We start from the raw sequence: 13460 nt of genomic DNA on the forward strand, positions 1-13460 counted from the left end.
TATGAACATTCTGATTCAGTGGTCATTTAATAAAAGATAATGGTCACTGAACAATGATTCTGATTAGCTAATGGCAATTTAAAGGTTTATAACACTTCTCACAGCACTGCTTATTTGGGTATGCTATTAGAAGTTACTCCTTAAGAGCCTGTTTTATGCGCAAAAATAGGAATAACTAAGGGGGGAGGAGATGCAGCTGGCATCCTGTAATGCTCTGTTTGGGTGGCAGAGACGTATTCAGTCCATGCTGATTAGATTTCCATAGACGGGCATTCAGCCCGTAGCTCTTCCCATATATTGGCTCAGTCAGTCTATACTTTTCTTGTTTGCTGCTTGTTTCTTTGCCCATCATGCTATAGGTTTCTTAACTATATAATCATTGGCTATTATAAATGAGAATAGAATTATGTGCTTTTGTGATGAAATGCTTGTCAGGATTTTTTTATACTTTTGGTGTCAGGAGATTAAGCTCCAAAATTTACACAATGAGCAGAAAATAGGCTGCATATACAGTTTCCACTTTCTTGTCCTGTCTGGTCACCAGGGGTCAGTGAATTAAGGAGGTGGACCTGCCACTGGCACCCTCTTTAGCCTTGAGCAGGCTTCATCACCTCCCTGTTTTCAGATCTCCCATCTGTAAGAAATCAGTCAGTATGTTCTTTATGTGGAATTAACAAGTTTCAGCCTAACTGTGGCCAAAGCAGATGTGGTACAGCACCCACGCTTACCTCCTACCACGAATATAACAGAGTTCCTTCCCTGGGATCAGACCTGGCAGCATTTGCAGGAATTCAAAAAGCTGAGGCAGTAGGTGCAGGGTTGTAAACAAAGTACCTGTAGCATTGGTGGGGTTTGCCACTACAGGCCCTCAGCAGACATTTCCCTCTCCATATAGCTGTGCATTTTTGGGTTGGTGTTTCATAACTGTGTGGTTGGTCATGGTGACTGCAGCCTCAGGCCACATCATCAGACCTGGTTGTGGTATCCAGGCTTTCAGGTTTCCAAACAGGACCGTGGAGCTCAAGCTGTTGGTTTTGCGTGTGCTTTGAAATGCAGGGCAGTGCTTCTGTTGAAGGAAACACTGAATCAAGGAAACTGATAATGAAGTGCATGAACTTGGAGAGTGAATGGTGTTTACCTGACAAAGTTACTCCTTCCCTTCCCAGAGGTCTGCAAGATTATCTGAGGATGATCTCCAGCCTCAGGAGGGCTTTCCGTACAGTATGTATTCATGGTACAATTTAGTTGCAGGGGTCCCTGAGTAAGTAAATCTTCAAGTTCTTTATTCTAACCATTTTACCCAGGTCTGGAAGTAAGGCAGAGAAACAGTTTTTATTAACTTGGAGTGAAAGCCAGACAAAAGGTGTCTTCCAAATTCTTGACCCAGGCTGGTGCAGATGCAGGCACACAGGTACCTTGGGTGGCTTGGCACCCCGTGCACACAAGCATCCTTCTCCCAGCTTGGCATGGGCAGCCCAGCACAAGTGCCTCTGCTCTCTGTCTAGGCAAGCCCCTTGTTATGTTGGCTTCAGTTTGGTTTACTGATCTGCTTCGGGAGGTGGACAGGGAAGAAAGGCCAAATATGCTGCCAGCCCCTGCCTCCCTCTAGCAGGGCAGGGCAAAGTACTCGCTGGGTCCCTGGCACATTATCCCAGCTTGAAAACCACGTCAGTACCCTGAGATTTGATGCACAGGTTTTCTAAACGTTGACCAGTCACTTCAGCAATGGGCTCAAACATGCTTGGAGGTGTCTCCATTATATGAGTTGGTGTATCAACATGTTGATGAAGGTCAGCCGCATTTCTTGTTTTCTACTGAACCTGTACACCTGGTTTATGTGCTGTTGAAATACTTGGATGGTATTTCCAGGTACCTCAGTTTTACTGTGGGGAAACCAAAGTCTCACCGAATAGTGCAGGTGGGAAGAAATAATCTGAATTACTTACATCGCTGGTTTTGAAATTGACTGTGGTGACTCAGGGGAAAAAATCCAAATGTTTAAAGGGATAGTTCAAGGAAAAACTTTCAGCTTTGGTACAGTTACAGTAGAAAAAAAACAACTTTTATTTTTGGTACAGTTATGGTAGAAAAAAAAATGAGGAGACTATTAGATGCATATAGAACACCATAGAATAAACCTTTTTTCTTTGCAGTTATGATGACTTTCCCTGAAATTAAACCTCATTTTGAATTCTTTCCATCCTAACTAGATGAAGTGACAGAAAGAATCCAAAGGTGGCCAGTGAATATCTTTAAGAGGGTAGAGAGGCTTCTGTAAATACCAGGATGGTTTGTTGTTGCTGCTGTCAGTGGTAGAAACAATAACAGGCATAGCGCTGGTGCTCAGGAACTGCAGTCATGCACCAGGACCTGGAGCTTGAACATCATTGTGCAAATACTCAGTTCTGAGTAGGCATGTACAAGAAAGGTTATGAGCTAGGCCCAGAAAATGAGTGGATTACAAAAGACACATTAAATGTTTTGAAGAGCGAGTTGAAAAGTAAATTAAAATACCATCATATCAAAAATGAAGAAAGAGCTAAAAAAAATGTAGGGATAAAACATTTAAACTAAAACAAAAAGATATGATTTATGCAACATGTGCTGACCTTGTGAAATGTATTGCCTCAAGATATTGTTTATGTAAAGCATTTAATAGGATTTTAAATATTAAGATTAAACCTATATATAGGTAAAAGGGAGCACGTGCGTCCCTTAGATGGGTAAAAGGGAATCAGAAAAGAACTTCCTGTGAGAGGATCTTTCACAAAACTTCATGCCAACAACTGCTGCCAATAGGAACATGACTGTGAGCTATTTCACAGTGTCAGCACCTATGTTTCTATACAAAAAACTGTTCCTCATTCCCTGCCTTCTCTTTCCCTTTGCCAATAGCCCCTCCTCGACTTCCCCAGCACATTATTTTCCCTGGTGATGTAGTTAATTTATTTTGATGTGTACGAGGGGTACAAGGCAACCTGATAACAGAGAGGGGCTAGTAACCAGGAGGAGGGTGATAGCCAGCTATCTTGGAATAGCAACTCGCCCTATCTCTATTTAATTTACCATTGAACTTGTGACATACTGCTCTGCAATTTTTACTCATCTTTGGTTTTTTTCACATGGAAGTATGAAACAGCTGTACTTAAGTCACGGCTTTTCCTTCTAGATGAATGCTTTTCATGTTGTTTCTAAAACTCTCTTTCAAGGTGAACGTGTGCCACTTAGGCACAGGCAGTGGTAACAACGTACCACACTGCTACAGAGAGATCTCAAGAAAATATTGTCATTAATAGGGGATACTTTCCATGGGTTTCAGCTGTCAGGAATTATAACATCCTTCTGTGACACAAACTTACATTTTTTGTTTTGGCATAAAACAAAGTCTAGATTTATTTCAGACTAATAAATTAGATTTTTAGGGCTTGCTAAAAATTTGTTAATATGCTCAAATATTTTTCTGGTGTTAAGCTCCTGAGTAATTCCTGCAAAAACGATTTATGAAAATGCAGAAGCTAAAAAGGAGAGTGTGTGTCTGTGTCTGTGTGTGTGTGTGGAGTCTGTTTGTGTGTGTGTGTACATACACATGTGTGTAGATATATGTGTGTGAGTGTGTGAGAACATGTGTGTTTACAAATACAAATTTCCAGTTCCTGGCTCTTTGTGAGGAACTAATTCAGTCTAATAGATGAAGTGTTTGAAATCTGAAAACAATGTTTTGATGGTCAGAGCAGCAAAAGGGGAAGGTGTTAAATATGGCTTATTAGCATTTTATGGAGAAAAAGAAATTCAGAATCCTCATGAGACCAATAGAGAGAGGGAAAAATACAGTACACATGTAAATTAACAGCTAGCAATCCTCGTACCTAAGGAAATATCCGCAGGACATCTTAAATCATCTAGAATTTGGGTATACTCATTAACCCATGGGAGTTAACCATCTGGCAAGTAGAATACAATGCCCTAACTAGTGTTGTTGTGTTGTTGTTTTATAAATCAAGCTGGATCCAACAGTACTGCTTGCTGAATGGGAAGTATATAGTCATTAACATCATGTCCATTGCCAGATCACAACGCATAAAAATTATATCTAGCACAAACAAAGAAGTCATCCTCAAAGCGTTATTACCAAGTCCATAGGTTTGATAGATGTGATACAATAACTTTATGTCTAAGTACATTCCTGTAAAAATTTCCCCTTTAAAAAAATAATGACAGTATTTACCAGTACACATGCAGAGATTTATATCTGATGTCAAATATCTCAAATATAAAACAAAAGCAAATGAAAGCCATACAATGCTGCCTCTTTCTAGATTGTATTTTGACTATAAAATTTATCATATAGTAAATACACTTAAATTAACTCAACTCATGTAAATGCTATACTGACATGGACACAGAAAGAGGTATTTATTAAATTTTATTGTAATTAGATTCACTGTTGTTATTTGGACTTTGTCATTGACAGACAGAAACAGCAACCATTTTCCTTTATGCACATGAAACATCAATGCATCCTCCCGAATAAGGTGTGCTGACACTTGTGAGCAACTGAAAAACAAGTTGGGAGTGCTTCTTCATGAACCAGCACAGACTTGGAGGAGGCTAGCATGAGGCTGGTGGCAGGTCTGAGACCTATTTGTAATCAAGCACATGATAACTGAAATCATGTTCCATTGTTTACAAATATCTTGTCAAAGAATTCAGAGAATTCAGGTTTAATTTGTGTTTGTGTGTGCACGCACACAGGGGTGCGATCAGCACCACAGCAGAGGGACCCAGCTGTAAATAAGGCAAAACATGTCCACACTTTCTGTCCTCTTCTGTCCTGCTTCAAGAATAAGGACTGGAAGGCCACGGTGGCATAATAGTCAGAAGGGTCTTCAGCAGGAGGTGAAACAAGCCCTGTGAAGCAGGGTCTGCCCCAAGTACCAATGAATCTTGTTATGCTTTTGCCTGTTGTCATGCCCTGTCTGATCCCATGTTTACCTGGTGCCACACAAGTGTAGGACGAAATGATCTTCCTGGCCCCAATAAGAGAGAATGCAGGAGAGGAATCCAGATGGATGGACAAAAGAATGCATGAAAATAATAGGAAAGCATTGATCAGAACGGTGCACTGTGAGCATAATATACCGACTACCAGAAGCAAAAGGAAAAGCTGAATACATTAAGTGCTACTGTGAAAAATGGAGAACTTTGTCCTACGGTGACCATACAAAGTAACCGCGTGACTAGAATTTCTTTCCTGACACTGTCTATAGTCTTGATTGGATTAAATTTATTTTTAAAGACTTATCCAATTTCCCCTCTCACCATTTCCTTTCCCTTGTGATGTTGCCACTCTATTAATAGCCTCCCTAGTGAGATCCTAGGGCAAGAAGTGAAGAAAAATATTGAGCCAGATCCTCATTGGTATAAATTAATATAATTCCACTGACCTCTAGTTATTCCACTAGAGTATCCCAGTGTATCTAATTATAAAGATAGGTTAACTTTAACTAAGCAGCAAATATATTATCTAAATTGGAATTTGTCCAGGATTTGGTTTTGGATACTGAAGTCATTAGTAAAGCTCCACATCATCTTCAGTTAAAATGTATCTTCTAAAAAAAAAAATCCCATTTTATCAGGAAAGCATCACATTTAGTAGGAATATGTGTTGGAGCACAATGCAAGGACACCTGCTTATTATTTACTGAGAGAATAAATGCACCTTGGAAAATCCGGGGAGCTTTCTGTTCAAGCACTGCTCCAACATTGCCCGATTTACACAGTTAATGCAGAGATTACAGGCTCTTCACAAAAGTGATTAAAAGCGAACAAGTGCAAACTGTCTGATTTTGTGAAGTGTGACTTTTCATACCATGCAACTTACTTGCTATAAAGCTATGGACTTGCTAATAGGATCATCACTCCAAACAGCACTTACTAGAAATCTCACTTTCCATGCGTCAAAGCTGCAATGACTTTATCCCACAAAGAACTCACTTACATGCTTGAGTTGTTTCATAAAGGTAGTTTTACGGACCCTCCTTAGTATTTGACACTAATATCTCCAAAAATCTGAAACACTCAGATGATCATCTAAAGAAACACATTAGAGTTTATAATTTCTCAGAAGTATTTATCATAAGCTATTAGCAGGAGAATTAAAAATGCTAGTGGAGCTGACTAGGCTTTTAAGATTTGTCACTAATCTATTTGTGTAAAGAAGGATCTTGTAATATTCGCTGCCTGCACAAATATCAGTCTCCTGTTCTTATTTTAATCTGTGAAACGTGTGATTGAGAAGACAAATAGGAGCTGTAAAATGAGAAATCACTTTTCCAGTGAGTCTATAAAATTAAAACCATTACAACATAAAGCTGCTCCTAGGAAAAGAGGTCCTAGGATTTGAATACCATGAAAATCAAGTGCATTCTGACTTGCCCAAAATCAAAGGTCTAAAATTCCCCATAGTCTTGGTATCTAAGTCCTCATCTGATTCCCAGAGTACTATGACCTGGATGCTTTTGGGTGCCGTTGTTCTTACACCACTGCGTAATTGTCTGTAGCTGGACTAACATACCTCTCTATGAAAAGAAGATAATATGCCTACTTCACCTCCACACCGAGGAGGCAATGCTCCTACAAGTCGTGTGGTGGTGGATGCAATAGGGCATCCCACAGCTGGGAATGCAGTGCACAGCACAGCTAACAGTAAAAACAAATGCTTCTGGTTGGCGTCATCACTTGCTTTCGGCTCCAAGTTGTGGTATCGACCGAGTTAACTTTTATTAAGGGTTTGTTATCTTCATCGATGGATAATATCACTTTACAGGGGGTACTGTTTCTGTAATCTGTACAATTAAGTGTATGCACTAAGAGTGGCAGCAATGAATCCACCTGAATCCCTCAAAGAACAGAGCGTGTCAAGTAAATGTAAGGAGAAGGCTAAGCAAAAGTTTTTATAGAAATCTCCTTTAAACTCACCAAGGCCAAGAACTTTCCCTTGGGGTAGATTTTAAATTAGTTCAGCTTTTCTTTTTTTCTCTCCTAACTGCAGGGAGAATCAAGAAGCCTCCCGTCTCCCATGTAGATCACTGAGAGAAATTGAGAGAATAGAGGAATGTCTGTTCATCTGTGCATAATGCCTGGCTCTAATTTTTTATATAACTGCTCATAGCATTTCTGAACTATTAAGCTTAATCAGGTCTCATGGGTCTGTATGTGTGTGAATGTTTTACCCCACAGAGCTCCTCTAACTGCTATTATGACTGTAGGCTTATACTGAGAAATCAGCAACCAAACATGTAACCTCCTCATCTTATCCCCCCTACCGGTATAGGCACTACCGAGTAAAAGTGATGGATATCTGCATTTTATAGATTATGAGTGAGTTTGCAATGGTCTGTAAAGTGGCTCCTTGAGGCAAAGAGGGGGGTCAGCTAAATCAATTATCTGTTTTCCTAATCTTCTAACTTTGCTGTCAAGATCAATCCATTTGCTCGAGCACTCATTCTTCCTAAGAATGGCAGAAAGATAGGGCCCCAGATAAAGGTTTTTTCAGAAGCATATCAAAAGCTGAGACAAGAGGAACGAGGAAATTCTGGGAATATATTGGTTTCCACATATAATGGATATAGAATTCAATGTACTGAACAGATATTTGATCTTTAATTTCTAACTTTCATAGTTAAAATTTAGCTTTGAATGTCATAACAAGACAAGATCTACCAAGGCCTGGGTATTTAACAAAATGAAATACAAATAAAACAAAATGCAGCAAGAATTATGGCCGATCTGCCTAGTAATTTTTTTGTATAAATGCTTTTCCAGTGTAAAATAAAATATTCACGTGAATGTTTTCTAGAAAAAAAAATCAGTTCTACCAAAACACTTCAGTTTTTCTACTTAGAAAAAGCAAACTACTTCACTGCAGATTGAATCAAGCTAAATCAAAACACCTGCCTCTGAACACATTGACACATTTCATGTGAGACTAGTTCAAAATTAAGTTTCAGCCTGCAGAATTGCGCTGCTGCTGCTGCCTAGACACCTTCCTTCCACTCCTGTTAAAGCAGCAGGCTGCTGCTGTTTTCCTTTTTGGAACAATGTTGGTTTGATGATAGGAAGCACAGATCATATTCTACCAGGGGAGATGTGTATAACTGATTTTAAAAAAATGAATTTCTCCTAATTGTTTAGTGAGTTTTCTTGATTGCAAAGTAGAAGTTTAAGTTTGTTGGCACAGACTTAATGAGTCATTTCAATCTCATAGCAGCAAGGAGGAGCACTTCAGTTCAGCTACAGTAGGATAAACCAATTTGAGCTGTGGATCCAGAAATATTCAGTCATACCAGGTTGAGACAAAAGTGGACAAGATGCCAAGTGGAAAACCTCCAGCATGAAAATATCTGCATTTTTTCCACATACCCTTGAGTAAAAGGGTGGTCTAAAGTCTTTGGTGAGCAAGTACCTCCTTTCTTTTGGAGGATCCAGAAGATAATGTCGCAAGAGTTTGGTCGAAGCTGCAAGTTAATACTAGTGAAACCTCTGCTTCAGATGCACTTGAATACAGAAGATGTTAATTTTTGTGGCATACCATTGCAGCCAACCTCACGTCCAGCTGTATTTGCCTGTATGTCCTGCTCCAGCCAACTTCAGATCTCTTAACAGTAACTACTGCTGTGCTTCCCAGCATAATATACCAGAAAAACATTTACAGCTGGTAATGTCTACGTAGTCAGTGACGAGAGATTTTTGCCAAATCTCAAAATTCCCTTATTTTCCCTTTTTTTCCCCTCCATCCTGTTTATCTGCTCTTTTAGATAGACCTAGACCATGCAGACTCTCATGCATGTAGCTTTCTTACTTGTTTGCACGATGAGAAGAAAAACAACATAACCCTGTTCCTTGGGTAGTCTCCCCTGGGAGTTACATAAAAGAAACATAAATATGTTCATTTCACAGGTTTGAAAATATTAAAGTACTTCCAGATCTTTGTAAGCTATAAAAAGTATGCTTGCGTGAAGTATGAAAAGACTACTTTTCATCAGCCCCATAGTTTCACATATGAATTTTCTGTTATCTATATTAGCAGAATAATCTCTCACTGTCTCTAATGCCAAAATATTTTGAAGTATCATTTACCACCTTTTTCCTTTGTGTTCAGGAGAGTTTTCTACTTTTTGAATCGTCAGATCCACCTACGCACTTGCCAGTCAAGCATAAGATCTCCTAATTTAATTTATTAAAGAAACTGAACTCTCTTTCCCATTGAAATAACTGTTCAACATCCAAAATGCACCCAATTTCAGAGAAAAATTAAGTTTATTTGTGTATTTCAGTGATGGGAGCATTTGTATCTGTCTTCATGGTTTACTGGCTGTGACTTTCATAACAACCCAAACAGTAACTGCCTTGCAAGACAGGATCCAGTGACAAGCAAATGTAAAGCCAAGAATTCCTTGCAACTGGAACTCCACCAGTACTCAAGGGTTTTTAATTAATTTACTGAAAAAACATGTAAAATATTGCAATCTGCAATGGTCATTCAGGCTTCAGTGAGAAAGATCCACCATGGATTTTATTTTCTTATAAACATCTATCTGAAATAATTTTAACATGACTCAGCAAAGATGAGATACTTTTCTGCTAATCCCACCAACCTTTTAGTGTACCAACAAGAATACCAGCTTAGAGAGAGAGCGAGAGTGAACATCTGTGTATGTCTCAGTTGCAGTTTGGAATATACTTTATTGATTCACTTCTTCCATGTAGCTAACAAATACATTGCCAGTTTCCCTAAAAAAAAAAACAGTTTAACCATACCAAGCAAGCTTTCTTTCCACTGTCATATGTTTGAAAATGGTATATTTCTTCAATACCTGTTTGCAAGGGCAGAGCCACAAACAATCTTATAAATGAGACCTATTTTACTCTTCTCAAAGACATTGAATCTTTTTGGAAGACCCAGAAATATAAAATGCTTTGAATGAATTGTTAGCTCAGAGCTGGATGCATATTTTAATTAGAATTGACCCTGGTCCAAAAATCTATGAAATAAGTAGTCTCAAATACTTAAGATAATGTAAAAACTAGTCAACTACTCCAGATTTCACTCCTGCAAATGATTTCTCTCCTGATGAGGAATTAAAAAATATCTGGATCCAGATCCTACCTTCTTTCCCAGCCTGAATGGCACACTGTTCAAAACCTTGATGGAAGCATGACTTGAGCCCAAGGTTTTTGGGGAATTCATTCTTTGTATAATTTTATTAGCTATATTTCAAGGTGTTGAAATTGAAACTATGTTATTCTTTTAAGTAAAATCTGCACAGAATATGAACTGGTACCTCCCATATTCAGAGTGAATTAGTAGCACCACAGTCTGGGTACCGTTCTCATTCTCCAGTATCACCACAGGTAGCTAACTGCACAGAATTCAAGAGCTGTGCCAGTAAAGAGCATAATAAAGTAAAATCCGCGTGTTTTTGGAGAGTCAGATGTTTGATCTTCATCATTTATTTAAAAAAAAAAATAAAAAGAAAGTGTTAACACAACTATCAAACCCGACTGTCACCTAGTGATTGCTGAATTATTCTCTGTCGCTGTTCTAATCCACAGACACCGGGAAGGAAGAAAAAGAACAACCCCCCCTTGTTCCTCTTACAAAGGCAAATTAGCCAGATTGAAGTCAGCCACTGAAGGAGGGGGAATATGCTTTTGCCATGTCTTCTTTGCTCCTAGGTATGGGTCCTGGCAAAGATCACATCAACAAGATCGGTCCTTCCTGGGGTGCTGGATTTTTGAGTGGTAACACAGAGGAGTTGGTACAAGGAGGGCAGTGGTCACATATGCCTAGCTAGCTCGCAGGAGGAAGCATATGGCTACCATTTGTTCCACCAACAGTGGTGTGCACACACCGTGAGCCTGCAGAAGGAATGTTATTTTGCTCAGCCAGACTTCCTTGTGGCTTTTCCAAGACACCCGTTTCTGCACGCCTCCTGGGAAGCCAGGCATAAGCTGGCCAAAACTTCTATGAAGAAAGGTTTCTTAACAGTGCTAAAGCCTTTCTCTCTTGTCCTTTACTAAGTCAAGTAAGTGCTTTGTGCTACATTGCACAGATGGCTCGATGCTGCATGTGTACAAGTACAGCTGTTAGATTTGGGGTGGGTTACACGGAGCTGGCAACTCCACGTTTCAGTTGATATCTATGAAATTAACCAGCAGACAGGTTTTTAGGGAAAGAAGAGGCATCGCTGCACAATCTTTAAAAGATAAGATAGATGTTCGCATCTTTGGCACTAGATGCAAGACAATAATCTCCCCTTCTAAGAGATCTCAGTGCCTGAGGCAGAGACCCTACTTTTTATCTTCGGTTTATTTTCCTGACTCTGTCACTCACACGCTGCAATTGGGTGTCAGATTGTTTAGTCTAGTATTGGGACAGCACAAGTGCTCTCAAGTAGAGGCTTTATTTTTTGTTGGCTGTAGATCAGCTCTTGGTCTTTTCAGGAGCTGTGTGAGACAGAGTAGGCTAGAAAGCACACAAAGGTCAGCGCCGGTGGGCTGTGGTAGCTGGTGTGTGCCTTTATTCCAGCCAACCCAGGCAAGCATTTGTGTGCCGTCCCCAGACCTCACCCCAGCACACCCAGTTTGTCACCCCAGCTTAGCACTGATTTCCTCCTAAGCAATATGGCCACCTGCAGCTGCAGATAAGTAAGATCATCTTGAGTGAATGAATTGCAGATTTTAGGGAAACTATGTATTAAGCCACTTGAGTGCCATTAGTCCTTCATTGCTGTCCCCACAGACCTCCTTCATGCCAAGAGGATCAAGCCCTCCCCACCTTACTGGGAGAGAATCAGAGTTTTTCAGCATATCTCAGCACTCAAACTTTAAGGCACATGCCTTTTAGCGTGGGTCGGGTACTGAATTTGCAGTTTGCTCTTGCTTGGCCTTGACTAACCTCTGTGGTCAAGGATTCACAGTAACTCTGTCATAAAAGAATATGCCTTGTAGAAAGTTATCCCACTGACAGTCTAGGACTAGGTTTTATTACAGCAATTCTATAACAGTAGGTCACAATAGGGTTTTTTAAACATTTATGTTCTAATGGATCTTTAGCATTTAATTTTAACAAACTTGTTTTTTCTCAAGTACCTATATACTGATTTTATTGAAATTAGATACTTTTTAACGTATTGTTTTGTTACCTATTAATTTGATGTAGTTAACACAGTCTTTATAGGCTCTCCTGGGTTCTTGATCCTCATCCTGTTAATTCTTGTAAAGGCGTTGCCTGCTTCAAGTAACTGGCAATCTGTAACTTGGGTAAAAATACTTCACACAGGTCTACCTTCAGAAAAGCAGCACTGAAACTGTTAATTCAAACATATATGTGGCCAAGGTTACAGCAATGCTTCTGAACATCAGAATATCATTCCCAAACCTCAGTAAAAAAAAAGCAACTGAAGGAGCATAGCCGCAGGGCTGAACATCAGTAAGCAGACATAGAGGGAAGATTGGCATCTCCAGAATATAAAACAAGATTTAGTACATAAGGTGAAAGAGGTATCTAAGGTACTCAGTGGACAGATGATTTCAGTCTTTTGAAATAAGTGCTTTAAGTCTTCAGCTCAGCTCCCTTTGTAATAGAAAGCCTATGTGTCCTATTTGAGTTAGTCCATACAGTATTATAGTCCAGGTATATCCAGTTCATATGCCTTTGTCACTCTACATGAATATAATTACATGTTTATATATCTTGTATGGTTTTTTTTCTTTAAAAAATATTTTAAGTGGTGTACATTTTAATGGTGTAATTGAAATTATATAATAATAGGGGAAATCAATAGTTAAATGATAAGAAATATAATTTAAAATTGCAATTGCAGTAAACTCTTCAACAGATTGCAATAAAGTCACAGGTTTTGTTTCCTCCTTGCCTGTACCTTGAATATGCATCATCATATACAGCTGTACATTCCTGCCTTTCTGACTCTACTTTGCACAGGCAAAAGTGCAAAGTGACTGGTCTCTACTAAGGCTGAAAAGAAAATCACTGACTATGGCTGGATTTGGTCTGTCTTTGGTATCTTTATCGCAGCGACTCAGCCAAAATCATGGTGTAGAGATCATGAGATATGTGCTTAGTTGAGTTCATGAATATTGCATTTGAGGTTTTAGTCACTTGTATTTGTTAACACCTCAGGCAGGGGCTGGAAGTTTTAGGTCTGATGTATAAGTGAAAGTTTTAGATTGTCTTGTATCTCAAGGGAAAAAAAGAATAAAGTGGACAATGCAATTTTCAAGAGCTCTGTTTTTTGACCAGGTTATTTAAGAAGGCCAGAAAAAGCACTGTTTCTATGGACTTAAAGAAATAAAGGAAAACACACCTGAAATCTCCATAGCAGTCATGATGTGACTCATTGGTATGTTGAAAGTAAAGCGTTATACAGTGCCTTAGA

This window comes from Falco punctatus, assembly GCF_963210335.1.
Source record: "Falco punctatus genome assembly, chromosome: 3".
Classification (NCBI taxonomy): domain Eukaryota; kingdom Metazoa; phylum Chordata; class Aves; order Falconiformes; family Falconidae; genus Falco; species Falco punctatus.